Below are 12,317 nucleotides of genomic sequence, written 5' to 3' on the forward strand. Positions count from 1 at the left end.
ATAAGGGAGTAAAATTAACATTGATAGATTCGTCATGATTTGCTTGAAAAATATCATCATCATTAATAAAATCAATATATCATGTGGGGAGAAAATAGGAAATACACGTCACATGAGCACACATAATATGCCTCATCATTAGGTGTATCGCGGAGTAAGGGAAAAGGTGGTCAACTTGGCCAAATGCCACCACTTATCATGAAAAGAGTGCAATCGTCAATAGGGTCACGAAAATCACTATTGCTAATATTAAGAGAAGCATGTTTAAGGTGAAATTCATAAGCAATTGATGAGTGCACCTAAGTGGGAAAGGAAGGCAACAATAAGCTCCAAGAAGGATTCAGAATACACAATTTAAAGTAATGCCTTCATAGAACATACACCACCATCTACATTGTAGGACATAATGTCATCGAGGATAAACACGTTGGATGTAACAAAATATAGGAACATATCAAAACCCTTGACATGTACATAGATAGAGGTCAAAGACAAGGGTAGGCCAATATCCATGGTGAATGATATAACAATCAACAATGGATGAGAAAAAGGCCAAACTAGGTCAAAACAGTAGGCGAAATAAAAAAGAGAAAGCAATGAGGATAGTGATTATTTTTATATCAAAAAACAAGGTAAGTACAATAATACATATCTAGTTTGAAAGAAATCCTCAAGGACGAGATTTGAAAGATGAGAAGTAGTTAGGGGTCAAACCTTAGTTGAAGCACAATAAGCACAAAGATGAAACAAATATTAAGAATAAAGACAAAAATCGTAACAAAAATGTTAAATAGATAAAAATTAGACTCTATCTAACCAAAAATGCTAGGAATGCATGTTATGAGTTCTTTGAAATTAAGGAAGTAGAAAGGCACTCCCTTCAAAATGTATAGTGCTAATATATGTTTTGATTCGAAACCCTTAGCAAAAGAAGTCTAGTATGAAAGTGCACGTGAATCAGATAGATCAAGAACTAAACTATGGAATAAATGGATTGAAATAAGTGGTTAACTTGAAGTTAGAGAGGATAATGATTTGATTACAATAGGAGACATATACCTTATATTTGAGACTGGATCTAGGATGAACAAGTTGTGCCAAATGTGTCGTGCAAAATAAAAAATCACACCAAATTGTAGATCAATGTGGCGAGGTTGGTCTTGATCCTCTTGAGTGTGGCCCTAATATTTTTGGGTGACCTTCCCTTTGAAAATTCTGAAACCTCAGCACATGTAGAAGGTACACACTTATAATTTTGGAGACTTGGTGGTGCTTAGATGCAATGTTGGGACTTGCTATGGTGATGGGGAACCCTTGAGACTTCCTTTATCACACTTAAATCCGATTGATTAATTCAACAATTTATGATAAGTTGGAGGATACGCTAAGCCACGTATGCAATAAGATGCATAGAAGTTTAGAATAATATGCATAGAAGTTTAGAATAATATGGTTTGTTTATTTTAGTGCATAGTAACACTTATCATTGATTTGAGTGAAATTTGAACATTTTTTGACATGTACACTAATGACTCTGCAAGAGTGTTGTAAGAAGCCAAAGGGGAGGAGAATGTACCTCTTAGTTTGGATGGGGCTTAGACTCATTCCAATCGGACGTGTGAAAAATGCAATACCACTAGAGAAAAGACAACAGATGCCGAATGAATCCGTATACGGAAGACGCGCCAGGTAGGGGTCGAACCTACGACTTTCAGCTTAGGAAACAGACGCTCTATCCACTGAGCTACAAGCGCAGGTGTTGCCATTAAATGATAATATTTAATATATACTAATTAATAAAATAAATAGTGAGATATGGTTACTTACAGAGAAATAGAATGTTAAGTTGTGTATAAGTGGACGTGCCGGAGTGGTTATCGGGCATGACTAGAAATCATGTGGGCTCTGCCCGCGCAGGTTCGAATCCTGCCGTCCACGTTGTGAGATTTAAAAATTTTAATTGGTACAGCTTTTTTGGTTCAAATAGGCAGCTTGCTTAGAGGGAGGGAGGGAAATGAAAAACAACAATTTGAATCGTATTCTGTGTAATCTAAAATCTATTTTCTTAAATTATCACATATGAAGTATCGGTGGCTGTAGTTTAGTGGTGAGAATTCCACGTTGTGGCCGTGGAGACCTGGGCTCGAATCCCAGCAGCCACACTGATACATGATCAAGTCGACTAAGTAACCAAATCTTTACATTTGTAACACTCTGATTATAGAGTATTGAATTTGCCTATTATCAATTTTTGTCATGTAGGGGATGTAGCTCAAACGGTAGAGCGCTCGCTTTGCATGCGAGAGGTACGGGGTTCGATACCCCGCATCTCCATTTCAATATCATTTTCAGTTCATACCGTGTAGTTGCAGCTACACAGGTTCGTCTGTATTATTTTTTCACAACGTATGCCAATCTAATTTGGTTAAATAAAGAAATGTTTATGCAAGACCTCATCTTATTATGAGCACATCAGGAATATAGTCAGAATTTCTTCTTCCATGTAGTTGTTCCCCTACCTGAAAAATGGTAATAGTGGTGCAACATGTAGTTTATCCTTACAAAACTGAAAGTATTGGAATTTTCACTTTCTAACCTCTCTATATGTTGGATATGAACTAATAGAAAAGTTCTTTAATTTTTATATTCATCACAAGACTCTAACTATTTATTCTAAATTTGGTGCTAAACTATGGTGTTGATTCAAAGCAAGAGTTAGTGTTTCGTAGCATTGCAGTGCTGTTAGTTTTGGTGCTAAACACATATACGGAGTTATTTTTTGACATTTTCCATCCAATGATATATTTAATAGTGGTCTCAATAACACTATAGTAATGATAATATATGACTTAATTAAGAGTGAAGGTAGCCACAAGTTGACTACTCATAACACTATGCATACTCTAAGATTAAGGGTGTAATGTGTCCCCTCTTTAGAGAAAAATTGTCCTCAATGCTAATCAAGTGTTTTTTTCTTTTGAATGAACTCTTCATCCTCCCATTTGACATCTTCAACTGGTGAATTCTTCCATTATATGAGATAATGAGTGTTCTAGTCCTTATCTTATTTGTGCATGTCTAAAGAATGAAATTTGGTTCCAATATAATTATTCCTTCTTTATCGAGCTCTAGTAACATTATCCGAGTAGGAATATAATTATGCACAATTACCTTATTAAAAAATAAAACATGATAATTGCATGTATCTTCTTCCTCACTTGTACATTCAAATTAGAATAATTTCTCTTCACCACATTTATGTCCTTGAATATATTTTCTATCACAATTGAAACCTAACTTTTTTACTCTATTGTCCTCATTTTCGTGTGCAACCAATCTAGTAGGTTGAGGAAATGATTTGTAGGAGAGATCCTTTCTCTAATATTTATGATCCCTTATCGTGTTTTGACCAAGTACTTCTCGTCAACTTATCTTGCCATAATTATCACTTGTGACAATGATTGTGGTTGGAAGAAACGTAGCTCATATTTTATGTGGTCCTTTAAATCTCCTAGAAATATTTCCTTCAATTTTTTTTCTATAACATTCTCCACTCTTGGACTTACCTTATGAAATTGATGAGTATAGTCCTTAATTGTACATGTTTTCTTTAATTTAATGAGTTGGTAGAAGTTGCTATCCATCAAATTGTCTACATAATGGGTAACAAGTTCATCTTTAAAAATTGATCATATGACCTCACAAACCTCCTTTCTCTTCTCATCACATAACCAACAACACCAAATAAATTGGTCTAGTTCAAAGTATAATGATGTCATAGACACCTATTTTTCTAGTTGGAACACAGTGAAGATCAAACAACTAATCTATTTTGCAAAGCCAATTGTCTGGATCCTTGCCATCAAACTTTCTCATATCCTACTTGGTTATGAACTAGCTATCCATAAGGTTATTCAAGAGTTGAACATTATTAGTGGCATTATTGTAATAAAATAGCTTGCACAAGAGAAGAATATATTATGAAATATGCAGAAAATACTTGATAATAGCTAAGAATAACAAGAAAATTCAAATGCAGGGAAGAAGAGACAGCTTGCCATATTCTCAATCAATGCTCTTTCAACCTGGACATCTGGAATATCATCCTGACCAGGTGGAACCTGAGCTGGGTCTTCCCGAATTCTCTTGGTGACACTTGGCTTGAATTGCATTGTCCTAACTCTAATCCTAAAATTGTGGAGACCTGGAGACTTACTCTGCCGATTGTTATCTGGAATGTATGGAAAGAGCGCAACAACAGGATTTTCAGAGATAAAAGGGCTATTCCTGAAGTGGTTGCAGACAAAATCTTTAGGAGTATTTTTGAATGCCTCTGTGGCACTGATCAGGGACTTGCTACTAAAGAGGATTTCAAAGACAGATGGAACCTTTCTACCACCACTACTAGCAAGGAGAAAGGCAAAGAAGGTCTTGTCTGGTGTTTCCACCCGCAGGGATGGATTAAGGCTAACTTCAATGGGGCTTCTAAAGGAAATCCGGGTAAAGCTGGATATGGAGGCATTATCAGGAATTTTGCTAGAAGTTGCCTTAAGGCGGTGGCTGGTCCTCTGGGGAATCAAACTAGCCATTTTGCTGAAGCCTCCACTGCCTTGCATACTTTAATTATAGCCAAAAATCTCAATTATGATAAAATATGGCTTGAGGGGGATTCACTTAATATTATTAAGTGCTTAAAGGGGGAATCAGAGCCTTCTTGGTCTATTGAGAATATCATCATGAAAGCTAGAGAGATTATCGCCAGTTTCAAAGAAATTATTATACAACATGCCTTCAGAGAGAAAAACAGTGTTGCTGACTGTTTAGCGAATACTGGAGTTAATTCTGACGTTCAAATGATTTGGCGTGAGGATGATCTCAATTTAAACATTAAAGAGATACTCAGAAATGACCGTTATACAGGGAGATAAGGACAATTAAATCATGACAAGTAAAAAGCATCACTTATGCCTCGTTGGAAAGGCCATCATTACCTGGTACTGTGGCAGATCTCCTACTATCTCCAAAAAATTGCCGCACGCTTTGTGGGTTACTCAGAGCAATAATTTGAGTTGCATCGGGAAAGAAGTTCTCAATTTGCAGAGAAATAAAGTCGATATCCTACATTCGAAAATGGGAGGAGATCTAAGACGCGAAGAACCTGACAACACGTTGACCTGGAAAGCAATGCCTAAAGTCTAGGCAAAGCTAGAGAAGGGCTCTCTCACCAACTTCATGGAAAAGCTTGAGGACTATGACAAAGGTAGGGTCAACTTAGCCGTTTCTAAGATTTCTGAAAACTGGTCTAATGGCTCTTTTAAACTTTACGGAGTTAAATTTAAGTTAGATGCTGGGCTTATTTCTACTGCGAATGGAATGCCCCACACTGGGCTCAACTTCTTTCAAGACCTCAAGGTCTCCAACAATGCAGTTACCCTGTTCTCGCGGAAAGAGAAAGAGCGGGCCAAAATCGGCAAGGCTACCGGGGGCTACTACGATGCTGCAAACATCAAGAAGTTGTGGGGCTGGGTCCTGAACGCAATCATGGAACATATTATGGTTGAAGGTCGTTTCTCTAGGGCCCACACCTACCACTTCGTGCTCTTGAACCATTTCAGACACGAAAAAAAAGTGTCTTTGCCCTACTACCTTTTTCGATCCCTCTCCAAGTCCCTGAACAAGCACATGACTAACCCTTCCAGCCCGATTCTCCACTGCGGGCTCCTACTGCTCATCTATGAGCATTGCAAAATCCTCTCTCTGCAAGAAAATAAGCGGATTTCCGCTTCCCCAAGTAAAAGGAGGATGGAAGAGGGAAATACTAGCAAGGAGAAGGCGTCATCCAACAACAAAAGGAAAAGCGCCCCCGGGTTGGAAATTGAGGACATTGTCAAGGAAAGCAGTGGTATGGAGATGAATGAATCTAATGGTGAAGACAACTGGAAGGAAGAGGAGCTGGGCAACGCGGAAGAAAGTGGAGATTTCGAGCCTGGTCAAGATAGCCCTATTCTAAGTGATCACCCTGGTAAGGACAATAGCCATCTAATGGAGGAGATGGCTCCCAAGGATAATGAGGAAACCGAAGTTAATTCTAAGAAGGAAATAGACAAAGGCTCTAAGAAGAACCTGACCGAGGAAAGGGATAGCAAGGACAAGGAAAGTGCTGGTGAGGGGCTTATCCTAGATAATCTCAAGAAGCTCTCAGAGGCCAGAATGAATTTCGACAGACAGACTTACGAAACCCTGAAAAACCTGGAGAAACAAGGGATAAATTCGGATAAAAAGAGGGAGGATGACAACAAAGAGCATATTAATTGGAAGCGGGAAATGGAGATTAAGGTAAAATCGCTGGACGAGGGAAAAGAAGTAATGACAAATCTGATGGGAATTATCCCAAGTATCCTCTCTGCTATCACCAAAAACCTGGAAGACATTGCCAAGGTCTTTGACCATACTCCTAAACCGGTTGTGGATCTTGACCTGGAGGAGGAGACCATCCAGACTGGAAGTGGTGGTGATGCTACCCCGACGGGTGGAATTGCGAAGAGAACCAGGGCCAATATCAAGAAAGTTGTGGCTGTTGCGGCCAAGGACCCTCCCAACCTCAAAGACAACATTAAAGAGCTGCAAGAAATTAGCAGAACCCTGGCTAAAGCCCTGGATAAAATTTGATTCCTGGATGGCCTATTGGCTTTTAGGGGCTTTTGTGGGTTTTCCTCGGTTTTCCGCTGGTTTTTTCCTTTTGTTTTGTTTCTTGTGGCTTTGCTGTTTAAGTCTTGCTTGTAAAGGGTTTCGGGGTCCCTTCAAAACCTGCTTTTTCATTAATCAAAAACAAGAAAATTCAAGGATAAAAACTTCCAAATATGCTCTAGTAATGTTATCTAAGTAGGGATATCATGCCCAATTACTTTCTTCAAACGAGAAACATGATAATTGCATGTACCTTCTTCCTCACTCAAACATTCAATATAGAATAATTTATCTTCATCGTATTTATGTCCTTGACTATATTTTCTATCACAATTGAAACATAACTCTTTTAATCTCTTCTCCTCTTTCTTTTGTGCATATGATCTAGTACGTTGAGGAAATGATTTGTAGGTGAGATCCTTTCTCTTAAATTTATGATCACTTATCGTGTTTTGACCAAATACTTCTCCTCAACTTATCTTGCTATAATTATCTCTTGTGACAAGGATTGTGGTTGGAACAAAGGTAACTCATATTTTATGTTGTTCTTTAAATCACCTATAAATAATTCCTTCAAATATTCTTCTGTAACATTATCCACTCTTGAAAATAGGGTATGAAATTGATGAGTATGGTCTTTAATTGTACATTTTTTCTTATATTTAGTGATTTGGTAGAAGTAGCTATCTATAAAAGTGTCTACAGGATGGGTAACAAGTTCATCTTGAAAAATCGACCGTATAACCACACAACCCTTCTTTATGTTCTCATCACATAACCTACAACACTAAATAAATTGGTCTAGTTCCACTTATAATGATATCATAGCCACCTTTTGTTTACTTATAGCATGGTGAAGCTCAAATAACTAATTTGTTTGGAAAAACCAATTGTTTGGATCCTTGCCACCAAACTTTCTCATATCCAACCTGGGTTATTAGTGGTGTTATTGTAATAAAAAAACTTTCACAAGATAATAATATATTATGAAATATGTTGAAAATACTTGATAACAACTAAGAGAACAACCAAATTCAAGGAGAAAAAATTCCATATATCTACAATGAGAACTCTATTCATAATTTGGTGAACAAATAAGAGTCATTACCTACTATATAACCCTACTTATCCCTCAGATTTCACCCAAGACAACTTAGATAACCACATAGAAGCTTTAGTCCAACCTAAATAACTAAATAACAATATAATAAGGATAATTATATGACTTCATTAAGAGTTAAGGTAGCCACAAGCTGACTACTCATAACACTATGCATACTCTAAGATTACGGGTGTAGTATGCCACCTCTTTAGAGAACAATTATCCTCAATACCAATAAAATGTTTTACTTTTGAAAGAACTCTTCATCCTCCCATGTGACATCTCAAATAACTGAATTATTCTATTAGATGAGATACTCAATGAGTGTTTTAGTCTTTATCTTATTTATACATGTCTAAAGAATGGAAATTGGTTGCAATATGATTCTTCTTTCTTCATCGAGCTCTCATAATATTGTTTGAGTAGGGATATTATGCCCAATTGCCTTATTCACACAAGAAACATGACAATTGTGTGAATCTTCTCCTCACTCAAACCTTCAATATAGACTAATTTTTACATGAAATTTATAGCATTAACTATATTTTCTATCACAATTGAAAAATAACTCTTTTAGTCTCTTCTCCTCATTTTTGTGTGTAGCCAATCTAGTAAGTTGCGGAAATGATTTATAAGAGATATCTTTTCTCTTTTATTTATGATCCCTTATCGTCTAGTGGCCAAAAACCTCTTCTCAGCTTATCTTGCCATAAATATCACTTGTTCAAGGACTGTGGTTTGAACAAAGGTAACTCAAATTTTATGTGGTACTTTAAATCTCCTAGAAATAATTCCTTCAAATTTTCTTTTGTGACATTCTCCACTTTTAGAAATAATGTTAGTAATTGATGAGTATAGTCCTTAATCATACATGTTTTCTTTAATTTGGTGATTTAGTAGAATTAGTTATCCATAAAATTGTCTTCATAATGGGTAGTAAGTTCAACTTGAAAAATTGACCCAATGACCACACAAACCTTCTTTCTCTTCTCATGTCATAACCAACAACACCAAATAAATTGGTCTAGTTCCTTGAGTATGATGATGCCATAGCTACCTTTTTTTGACTTGGAACTTGCTCAAGATAAAAAAGCTAATCCTTTTGGTGAAGCCAATTGTTTGGATGCTTGCCATCAAAATCTCTCATATCCAACTTGGTATGTACTCGCTAGGTATAAGGTTAATAAAGAGGTTCTATATTAGTGATGTTATTGCAATAAAATAACTTGCATAAGAGAATAATATATTATGAAATATACTAAAATTACTTGATAATAACTAAGAATAACAAGCAAATTCAAGGAGAAAAACTTCCAAATATCTCCAATGAGAACACCATTCACAACCTGTTGAACAAATAAGTCATTAAAGAGTTGATCCTTCTTGAGATTTGAATGAAGATCAATAAATTCATGTCCAATAAAATAATTATCTTCCACCTTATTTGGTGAGTCTTCTCCCTTATACTCCATCCCTTAAATAGGTATTTCCAACTTCCTAGAAAAGTCATCTATCACCTTCTACATCTCCATTCTCACCTCAATCATCTCCTTCTCTACCAATGAAATTCCTTTAGTCATCTCCTTCTTCACTGATGAAATTTCACCCATTTCATTCTTAATTTCCTCATTATGGGTTATAACATCAATTTATACATCATCCTTATCTAGCTATTTCCTAGTTATGGTAGTATTCTTTTTGCCTCTTATTGCAAGATTTGTTGTCAAGATAGAAAATATAGACACCTAAAAATGTTCTCATGTAATTAAATAAATATTTATTATTTATTTAATTATTCTGATCCCACCTTTTTCAACTATTAATTATATAGATATATTTAATTAATTAATTACCCTCTTCTATCTATTCCTAGCCCTCCAACATGTTCACATGGATCATAATCTAAATTGATAGACATGTGGCAGGTGTCTCCCCTTCACATGTCTAGCTTAGGTCTTATCACACATTCATTGAATCTAGATACCTTTTTGTAAACAAAAAAGTCAACCCAACTCTTAATCTCATCCCTTCATTCAAAATAACCTCTTAATCTCATTAACTCTCCATCCACCTCTTTTAATCCTATTCATTCTCCTTTCACCTCTTAATTGTGGCCATTCATCCTTAACCTCTTAATCGAAGCCTTTGAATCTTTTGGAGATATATGTAAAATATGTTTTTTCTCCCATTTTCCACTTACCTAGTATCCACATTGTATGCATATAGAGTACTTGTTTAGGGCTTCATAACATCAATTTAGCTATCATTTATTTCTTTATCGTACTGGCATCATGCTTACATTATCAATCAATGACACTCCATTCTTTTATGCCATCTTGTGCTAGTGCTTAATGTTGAGAGTAGATACTATTATCCACAAGGTTTTAAAGGATTGAGGATAATGGATTCATTCTTATCATGTATGTGAATATATAATTTATTATTTATTTATTTACATACACTTGATTTAGAGCTCTATTGTCATTATTGATTTTACTGTAGATTCTAGGCGACTAGTGGTTAGGTTGTTTATGAGTTTACAATAGGGTTACATTTTAATATACATAGAAAAATAATAATTTTGAAATAAATATAAAAAATAGTCAAAATACTTTGAAATTTCTATTGTGACTTATCAGATCGTAGCCCACACTTTAAAAAAAAAATCTCCTAAAGAATAGTTGATTTGCAACATTAAGATTGAATTTGTTCAAAACCTTAATTATGTAATTAATCACTTAATTCTACTCCAATTACTCTACAATTTGGACAAAATGTACCTTAATGAATTATTTAAAAACCCATTGAAAATTAGGAAAACATTCACCAACATTTGGGAGATATGCACTCTCCAAATAATTCGGTAAAAAACCTAACTTTACAATAAATTGCTCGCTTCTATTCCAATTATTTTGAAATATAGATTGTGGATGCTTCAATAGGTTCTTACAAAATTCTTTAACAATTACAAAAAGTTACCAAAATATGAGAGATATGAAATTCCTAAAATGACTGGCAAATTTGAGACAATGAACTTACTTACCTTCATGTTGTCAAGATCATGCTCCAACACCACTTGTACTGGAATAGTTTGCACAAGAGAAGAATATAATATTAAATTTGTTGAAAATACTTGATAAAATCTAAGAATAACAAGTGACTTCAAGGGGGTTATGTGGGTATATAGCCATGCTCAAGTGGTTACTTAGGTATTATCTTACTTATGTGGCAAGGTATGCATAGATTTGACAATAGAGGTTCTTTTGGTTTATTTTCCCTTGAAGGAAACTCTATTTTATGAGGAAATTGTATTACGATAATGTATTGTATTGGATTTCAATTTATGTGTATGATAGATTTCGAGTTGCCTTTGTATCTCTACTCGGTGATACTCTTGATAAAGCTTTCTTTGCAAGTATATTATAATCTTCTTAATTTTTAATAATATAGTGTAGATTCTGGAGTGTGTATTTTTCTCTTCAACTGTTCTTCTCCATATTAATCATTTTTTTGTGCGAATAATATTTATGTTTATTTCTATTTAGTTATTGTTATTGTTGTAAAGACATGAAAAGATTTTGTTGGATATGATAGCATATGGTGAACCAGTATGTTGATATGATGATAATGTATGTTGCCATTGATGTCAATAAAGTTGGTGGACCGGTATGAAGAAGCATGAAGAGATGTAGTGAACCGGTGTCAGGGTTTCACTTAGTGTGACTACAAGTTGGTAGTCTTAGCTCTATGGTTATCGGTTTGGCGATCCAGCTTGTGCGAGGCAACCGATGATACTTTGTGATGAGTTAGCTAAGAGATGTGATCAAGGTGCCACGTTATCTTTGCGCACTTGAAGGAGTTTCTTGAGGATCTTGCATGAGAAGATCAACAACATTTGTAGTCTACCTCAGGAATGATCATTCTTCTTAATGGTATGAGAAGAAAGCGTGATGGGTTATGATTCCTATGAGCAGTGATGAATGAAAGATGCAGATTGTCTTGTGATCTATTTGAAATTGTAATTCTCTATGTAATATGTTTGGACGGTCAAGATTGGACCGCCTGTGTTGTAAACCTAACATGTTTAGGGTTTAGGGTTTATGTTACTGACCTAACTATTGTTTATAAGGTCAATGATGTTTGTTATTGTAAAGTTGTTGGCAAATGTTGTGTGTATGTATCCGAGTAAAGAGATACTTGATACTTGCCAGACTAGTAAGAGGGAAACTGCAAAGTGTGATTGCAGAGTAGAGGATATGAAAAGGATCTGCCTTGGCATGTAGTGTTGTTATCAGATTAGAAGTTTTACCCATTGTCTTCTAATCATTTCAACAGTTTGAAAATCCCTTTACCAGGTAGCTTTAACAGGCTTATTGTAAAACTTGTAACCAGGTGACTCAAGATTATTGAGTTCTTTAAATCCTCTAGCGAGGTAACCTTTAACATGGTTTCAACCTTTAATAGGGTATATAGCCATCCCTTAACCGGGTGATCTCTAACAGGATCGGTTCCTAGCAGAACGTTATTG

At 35.5% G+C, this 12,317-nt stretch overlaps 4 non-coding genes across 4 annotated transcripts; 3 read left to right on the top strand and 1 right to left on the bottom strand.

Annotated features, from left to right (window-relative positions):
- Nucleotides 1–1,681: 1,681 nt before the first annotated feature.
- TRNAR-CCU (transfer RNA arginine (anticodon CCU)) lies at nucleotides 1,682–1,754 on the bottom strand. Its single transcript has one exon. It is a non-coding gene; the product is annotated as a tRNA-Arg (tRNA).
- Nucleotides 1,755–1,856: 102 nt separating this feature from the next.
- TRNAS-AGA (transfer RNA serine (anticodon AGA)) lies at nucleotides 1,857–1,938 on the top strand. Its single transcript has one exon. It is a non-coding gene; the product is annotated as a tRNA-Ser (tRNA).
- A 152-nt stretch (nucleotides 1,939–2,090) lies between these two features.
- On the top strand, nucleotides 2,091–2,162 carry TRNAH-GUG (transfer RNA histidin (anticodon GUG)). The gene has a single exon. It is a non-coding gene; the product is annotated as a tRNA-His (tRNA).
- A 99-nt stretch (nucleotides 2,163–2,261) lies between these two features.
- TRNAA-UGC (transfer RNA alanine (anticodon UGC)) lies at nucleotides 2,262–2,334 on the top strand. The gene has a single exon. It is a non-coding gene; the product is annotated as a tRNA-Ala (tRNA).
- The last annotated feature ends 9,983 nt before the right edge of the window (nucleotides 2,335–12,317 follow it).

Source organism: Cryptomeria japonica, chromosome 1 (genome assembly GCF_030272615.1).
Source record: "Cryptomeria japonica chromosome 1, Sugi_1.0, whole genome shotgun sequence".
In the NCBI taxonomy this organism is placed as follows: Eukaryota; Viridiplantae; Streptophyta; class Pinopsida; order Cupressales; family Cupressaceae; genus Cryptomeria; species Cryptomeria japonica.